The sequence below is a fragment of the Myotis daubentonii genome, chromosome 5 (assembly GCF_963259705.1).
Source record: "Myotis daubentonii chromosome 5, mMyoDau2.1, whole genome shotgun sequence".
Classification (NCBI taxonomy): Eukaryota; Metazoa; Chordata; class Mammalia; order Chiroptera; family Vespertilionidae; genus Myotis; species Myotis daubentonii.
Window position 1 is genome coordinate 74534564 of NC_081844.1, and position 8606 is coordinate 74543169.

Consider the following 8606-nt stretch of genomic DNA (forward strand, 5'->3'; position numbering starts at 1 on the left):
AAAGTAATTTTATAGTTTTGATGTAACAAGAAAGTAAAGACTTTTTTTTTTAGATGACATGATTAAAAGGACTCTGTGATCTGTTTTTCATCAGTGCATGACTGCTGGCTTTTGTTTTTGACATTATAAGAAACATGATACTCTTCTATTGTTTAATAAAAAGAGCCATTCTTCTTGAGTTACTGAGGTTTGAGGTGAAATTCAAAATCCATAAGGCCTTAAGTGAGTATGAGATAGAAATTCATATCAAATGTATGTCTTCATAATTATAATGAATACAGAAAAACATCTTTCTTTGGTCCTTATATTTCTTGTCTGTTTGAGGAGCAAGGTACACTAGGAACAGGAAGGATAAAAACCTAGCTTGGCAAGGGGAAGGAGTTATTTCCTAGAGAGATGGTATAATTTTTTTTTATGTGATCACACTCCACAAGTTCATAAGAAATGCATTTATTGAGTAGTACTAGAAGTTATTTTAGGCTTTTATTTCGCTCCCCCATCTTTAACATATTGTTCTTGTGGATAGCCATTGCAATTTCTTCCTAATTTTCTTAATAGTTAGATGGGCTATTAATTATAAAGCAACATTTGTTTCACCTTTCCAAATCACATAATCCACCCAAATTAATATTCCATCTTATAACTGACCACCACTAACTAAAGATTAGGACAAAATCATGGTTGCTGTTTTTCTTATAAAATTTCTCTAGTAGATTCTCTTTTGTAAAGGTAGATTACTTTTAGTAATTAATAGAACAGACATTCTTTGCCTTTTTTTTTTTTTTTTTTTTTTTTTTTACTGAAGTGCTCTATAACCTAAGGAAAGGTCCATATGTCATTTGCAATTTTTGAAAGTAGGATTCAATTAGTTATTTCCAACTGACATAGAAAAGGAGAGCTGCAATAACAAAAAGGTTTTCAGAAACACTTCATCCCAAAGTGAACAATCTTCAAAATCTAGGCAGGTCTATCGTGGTGTGAATCTTTGTGCCATTTGTTGTTCAAATAATACAGATGAGATTTTTGAGATAAAATAATGGGCTTTTATTGTTGTTTTTTCTTGAATACGATCTTTTTTTCTTACTCAGAGCAGTTCATTGCTTTAGGAGCATTTGTGGTTTTGTTGCAATAAGCAAACATAAAGAGTCCACGCTCACATTTTGATTTCTCAGAAGACCTTTGAATTGTACTTATATTTGAAAAAACAACCCTTGAGGGAAATAAGTATAGTGTTTAATAATAAGTCAAAGTGTAGTGTAAACAAAAGCTACTTCTTATGGGAAGTTCACCTTAAAGAAGAACAAGAAAGGAGCTGCTAGGAAAAATTAGGGAGACAGGTGATAAACATCATCAGAAAAATCTCGGAGAAGTTGAGGAAGACTAAGAACACTCAACGGATGCTAGACTTCACTATCATGTCCACCAGGGCATGGGAGCAGAAGAGCAAGGGCAGGTGGCAGTGTCAGCATGGGCTTGAGGTAGAGCCCTGATGCCCACAGCCTACAGATTATGTGCCAGGCCCAGGAGTTTCCATTATCTTGTGGCGACATGGCAGTGCTAGGACAACCAATGGAGCTATTGAAGTTTGTGTCCAATATAAGGAGAACATCAAGATAATCAAATTTTATGGACTACAAACGTCATCATGGGTGTTGGTATGACAACCCAAAGACCAGATGGATGAGCTACCTATTGGTAGACCTCATTCATGATGCTCAGGAATTGTACTGGAGACCATCACTGGATCAGGGCAGAGCACTGGAGAGCAACGAGAAAGCACAGCACATGCACCCCAGTGAGTTCCTTCCCCAATTGCCTTGCGATGCATAAGCTTTCCAACGTCCAGCCTTGGGTGTGAGGAGAGGAAAAGTATGCCCTCTGAAAAGAGGGAAAATCAAAGGGCAAAGCAGTGTATCCCTAATAGTAGATGTTTAATTAGAAATACAATTGGCAGTAAAATACCGTCTTGGTGGAATGGGAGCTCTCTTAATGGCTCCATAGACTACTCCTTCTTAACTCTGTATTCAAGGGTGTCCTCTTCATTCTGCTTGTGTCTCTACTTCACTTACAAGTGATCACACCCATGTTCTTCGCTATCAACCAAGTTCTAAAGATGAGTGTTAGAAGCATGGAGTTTCCTTGCTGCAATAGGAACTGTTAGAAGCATTTTTGGATACCAGCCTGGCCTGTTAAGGGAGGGTGTGAGTAACAGCCACTGACACTCATATGGACAGCATTTTGGCCCCTTCGACTCAAGTAGTTCCCCTGCAGCTGCTGCCTGTGAACTTGATTCAGATGCTTTCTGTTACTTAGGGAGACAAAATTTAGTAAAACAAGCCTTCAAGTCACTTGCTTGGCCACCTGGTGTACAATAGTTCAATATTCAATTTTATTATTTAATACATTATGTTCTTAATAAAAGTGTATTTAGTATGGTTTTTAAACTCTGTTTTCCTAACATGAAATCATCAAAATAAATGTAAAAAAATGGGAATCTCATGCAAAGATGTCTGCACACACATATATATACACATCAATAATTAGATAAAATAGTACCAGTTAACTCATAAAACATATTTATTTCACTCATAGTTAATTAAAATAGTCACACATTATATATATATATATACATATATATATATACATATATATATATGTATATATATATATATATTTATCAGATATATATATCTGAGTAAAATGACCAAATGACTGGTTGACTGGTAGCTATGATGCGCCCTGATCACCAGGGGGCCGCTGACCGACCCTTCCTGGCGGCCCACCTGCCTGGCGGCAGCCACTCACTTCCTCAGTAGTCCTGCAGGTCCAATCTCCGGACAATGGGCCAGGCACCAATGGACTGGCGCTGCCAGCACAATCCCAACAGCCTACCGGCCTTCTGGAATCTGGCCTCTGGCACTGTGGCGCTTCCCCTCCCTAGCCGCTCCACAAGGAAGAAACTATGTAAAAGCGGCCATCAGGTGGCTCCCGACAATTGGAGCAAACGAATGTCAGCAGATGGATCCAGATCCCAGGCCGGCAAGGGCGTCCCACCTCCCACCAGGAGGGCCGACCACATCCTGGGCCACGCCCCCCGGGTGCCAGACGCAGGGCTCATGGCTGGTGAGGGCCACTGCGGTGGCATGAGCCTATCCCTCGGGACTGACTGGGCACGAGCCTGTGGCAGGTGCAGCGGGGCCTGGATGAGCGGGAGTGGCAGGCAGGCAGCGTTGGACTGCCGGTTTTGGCCTGATCTCTGCAGGCCACCCTGAGGGCCTCCACCCGTGCACTAATTCGTGCACCGGCCCTCTAGTACATATATATTTGTGCACAAACAGAAATGAATACCTGCAGATTACATGGACATTACTGCTGAATCATTCTAAAACTGTCAATTTTTTTTTTTTTGGATCAATATCGGCATAATGAGTGAAATGTTTCCTAGCTATGCTTTCTGTATATATGACTCACCTAGATAAATGATTCTTTCTTTGTGATGAAATGCCTTGTGCTTTAAGTTAGAGTCCTCCAGAAGGTGACCCAAGGCAGGAATAAAAATGTGTAAAGTCTATTTGGGAGGTGTGCTGGTAGGATATTGCAGGCCTGTCACAGAAAAAAGGAAGCATTTAAGGACTTGTTATTAAACAGGTTACCGCTTGGGCAATTGGGCTGAATCCCTCTATGAATGTTGAGAAATAGAGGGGTACACTCCTCATCCCAACAGAGGGGAGAGGTTGCTGCGGTAGCTGTCCCACCCCCACCAGCCGTTGGTTGAAGGCTATTCTGGAATGAGGAAAGAAAGCATGAATTCCCCGGTACTTGGTACCTGCCTGTTGCCTGGGCTGAGTGAGTAGCCTTTGATGGCCAGAGAATATCTTTAGGCAAGAATTACTAATCAAAAAATATTAAAAAGCCCTAGACAGTGCATATGGTAGGGAGTGGTGTTGTTAAGCTGGTCTGGTAAAAATTGTGAAGAAGAACATGCCAAGCAGAAGGAACAGCATGAACTAAGGACACTACGAGGGAGAGTGTTGGGCATTTTAAAATAACTGAAAGAAAATCAGTGTGGTGGATTCTGGCAAGCTACCGAGCACATATTATAAAACGAGGATGGAAAGATTACTGCAGCAGTTTATTTAAGACTTTGCTGACCATGTTTAAGATTTGGATCATATCCTAAGTGGAACGGGGAAGGAGAAAAGAGTTTCCAGCAGGGAAGGTCATTAAATTTTAAGATCGCCCTTGCTGCTATGTGGATAATGGATTGGAGGGAGAGAGGCAAGAGTACATAGAAGAGTACAGATGGCAAAAGAGACAATTGCACAGTCTAGGTCGTAGGTATTGGTAATTTTTTTTTTCTATCCTCACCCGAGGATATTTTTCCATTGATTTTTAGAGAGTGGAAGAGAGAGGGAAAGACAGAGAAACACATCAATTGGGTTGCCTCCTGCACATGCTCCGACCAGGGCCTGGGCCGGGGAGGAGCCTGCAACCAAGGTACATGCCCTTGACTGGAATCGAACCCGAGACCCTTAGGTTCACAGGCCAACGCTCTATCCATTGAGCCAAACTGGCTATAGCGAGGCAATGGTAATTTGAATTAGATTGCAGATTGGGAAAAGCGGATGATTTTTATGTACATTTTGGAAGTAAAATTAAACATTTTTATGATAGTAAAGAGAACAATTTTCTGACTATATTAGTGGATCACTGGGGGAGCCACTTTCTTAGATTTTACTTTGGGGTAAACATTTAGAGATCAGATTCAGAAAACTTAAATTTAAAATGTCTCTGAGACAGATAGGAGAAAATGTGAGGTAAGTTACTGAGGTACATGAATGCTCTGGGTTGAGAATGTAATTCTAGAAATTAGGGAGCACTTTTCTGTAAATCGCCAGGGGTGTCAGAAACTATTCATTCCCTGATACAGAGAATTCAACCAGAGAAAAGGAGTCAAAAGAATTTAAACAGAAAACCAAAAGTAAAGAGAAAATTTTACATTTATATATAAGTTTCTTATTAGTGGGTAGAACGCTCTCTGGATTTCTATATTTTCCCAAAATGATGTGTTTTAATATTTGAATTAGTGTTGTAGCAACAATAATTATCACATACTCTTCACAAGCTTTGATTTAACACACAATTTATCTGAGGGAAATCATTGTTGCTTCAGAATACATGGTAAGTAGTAAACGATGGTGGTTTTGAGTTGTTCTACAGTAGAGTAGAATCTCATTTCTTCTGGAATTATCCGACGTAATGTAGAAAAATATACCATCAACTATGCACACATCCCCCAATTCTTGCCCTTCAAGTACTAGGCTGATTTAGGGAGTCCCTGGACTATTGGAGAGTGAGGGAGAAATTAGAGTGTAAGACAATAATTAGCTGGAATCTGGGGAAATGGTGCTGAGCACATACTATGAGCCCATAAATCTGAAAAATAGCCCCAGGCCCGAAACCTAGAGAGTCAGTAACAAGTATGGATGTATATGCATGCATATTATCCTTGAGGAAACTCTGATAAGCAAATAGATGCAAAATAAAACCACAGATAAGTGGTTTAATTGTTTTTAAAAGTTTCATTGTCATTAGAGACATTTAAGAACAGTCACTGCCATCGTCTTCTTGTTTCTCTCCTTACTTCTGTCTCAGGACAGTGAATGGCAAAGATCCTGGCCACACTCAGAAATCTCTATTCCAGGAGTCCTCTATAAATGGAGGCTGTGACTGAGACTGTCTGCCTTGGTTACGTTTCCTTTTCTGTTGGCTTGACTGCACAGTACCCTCAAGTGGCCTGTGGAGCTTAGAATTCAAACATGAGAGTTTACTTACGATACTGTAGTGAGCAGTGATGTAGCTGAATGCAGATTAAAAACAAAGAGACCCTAAAACAGAAAAACAACTTCAAAGCATGTTCTATAAATAGGATTGAAGTCCAATAACTGTGTCGGAAATGGGGAAGGACTTTTTTGGTTAAACTGAAAAGTGAAGACACCACGAGTCATTATTTTGTTTTATCTCTTCTCTCCTGTGGGCTTTGGCTCCTGTGTATCTGTTAAGTGGTCATTCTAATCTCCGAGAGTCCATTTTCTCCTCCCTTTAAGGAAGCTTCCTGTGATCTGGAGCCAAGGAGGGCTGGCAAGAACTCAGGGTTGTTATCACGTTTATTGTATAGCAGGAGAGCTGCAGGACAGATTATAGGCTGATTTCAGTTTTATGAGGATGGAAAGGGGTTGGAAGGTGGGGGTGGGGCTGAGAGAGGAATTTAAAAAACAAAAAGAGATCTTTCAATGAGGCTGTTCTCAGTTTAGGAAACAAAAATGCCTTTTAACTCATATAAAGTCATCACAAAATGCCCATGCTCACGAAAATGAAGTAACATCCGGTTCAACCACTTTTGGTTTTATCAATATCACACTACCAGCACCCCAATCCTAATGAATTCTGAGCCAGGTTTTAGGAAACTTCTGCATCGGCCTGTGAGCAGATTTAAAGGAGACAGTTACAGATTTAAAGGAGATTCAATTCTGAGTAGAAACAGAATTGAGGGACTGAAAACGTAGGCAGCCATCCACTTCAAGACGTCAGATGTAAATTTAGATGCACAGCTAGGTGCACAGCTAGGTACACAGCTCCAATTCTGTATCAAAGGCCAGCCTTTGATGTCTTCTGATCCAATCACCGAATTATCATGCCAACTAAAATAGTAGTTAAGCGCTTGCGTTTTAAAACAAACACTGATTCACATAATGCTGATTAGAGGTTTATGCCAACGCTCATCTCCTGTGTTAATATTGGTTTGCAAAATGCAAAATCAAAACCAAAAGGGGAATGGGTACAAGCAGCAATACAGATGGTGGCATACCATTGGAATAACATTTACTTTTGAATCATAAACTTTGGTGTTTGTAAATTTTCGAATTATAGATGGAAAATAAACTGTTGTCCTTAGAGTGATTTGTTTACTCCTAAACTTAAAAGAGTTTGCAAATAAGGATGAGGTTCAGTAACACTCTGATTTCCATAATTGCCGCGAGGCCAAAGCTGTGTGGCGTGTGCTAGCTCCTGGGACACAGCAGATACCTACTAACATGTGTTAGTAAGAATGATTTAAAAAGTTTCAAGTAACAGAAATCAGATTCCACTAGTGGAAACAACAAACTTCTTAATTTTAACTTTTGTAAATAAAATATCCAGAGGTAGAGCTGGTTATAGATGAGACTAATTAGGTGCCACCACCTTCTATCCAAGACCATGTTTCTTCCCATCTCTCGGCTCCCACGTGCACAATTCAATTTTATTTCTGGCCCACTACTTCTGGGGACCCAACACGGCTTCCGGCCACTCCCCGTGCTATTCGGCTGTCCGCATGAACAAAAACGTCAATAATAGCTTTCCTACACACACAGCAAATCCTGGATATTCTGTCCACTTGAATTACCTTGGATCACATGCTCAGCGTTCATCGATCACGGTGATAGGAAATTTGCTGATTAGCTTCCGTTAGGCGTGGAGCGGGGCTGGAGTCAACCTCCCCAGAACCTGTAGTCTCTAAAGAGGAATTAGAGATTTTTGAGGAGGAAGAAGAGGCGAAGGAGGAAAAGAATGCTGGAAAAGTAGCAAAAGAGTACTTGCTACAAGAGTCTTAACTTTAATAGGGTTTTTATTTTTAAACAATGCTGCCATTCAATTTTGAAAACAGGAAGCCTGCTTTATCAATTAGAAGATTCAGAATGCTGTATTAGGTTGTATACATTTTTATAAGAAACTGAATACACTAGCTGATCAAATGATGGTTTTTTGAAGATGACATGTTTAGTGATAACTTTTAGTGATGCATATTTATAACATCACTAAATATATGAATGCAAAAAATAAAACTTAAAGGCTGTTGATAAAGAAAGCAAAGATTACATTTACTGTGAGATCATCTGGATTTAGTTTGCTTTGAGATAAGGGCCAACCAGAAACCATGCACTTATTTTTATAAAATGGTTAAACTTATTTTAGCTTCTGAGTTCACTTGATGTTACAGTAAAACTGGATCTAATGGACTAATTTGAGTGAGGGGGTGTTGGTTAAAGCTGAAAGTCTGTTATATAATAAAGTGGGTTTTCCTAAGGGGTATGTTAAAGAATTGTCAAATTAGTTTACTTGTTTTTACTTATGTAGACACATTTGTGTAATTAATATGATGAATATATGAAAAGTTTAATTTCACAGAAAAGTTTTCTATAGTATTACAGTAATTTTTAATTTATACGGAATAGGTCTAGTAAATGTGTGCATTCACCAGTCACTGTGAATAAACAAATGCACCCGGCTGGGGCGTGGCTCAGTGCACATGAGAACATCGCACGCAGTAAACCTACTATAGAAAGTTATGCCACTCACAACAGAACCAATTTCTGCTGGTGATCGGGTGTGATCACGTGCTAATCATTCGCCAATGAACATTGTTTTTGAGTGGTGACTCTGGGATTTAAATATGTAGACTACAGTTGTAGATATTTAATATTTATTCATGTTGATGAAATCACTACAGTATTTTTTCCAACATATGGCCTATTCACTAATATTTGTTAAAAATAACAGCAAATTAA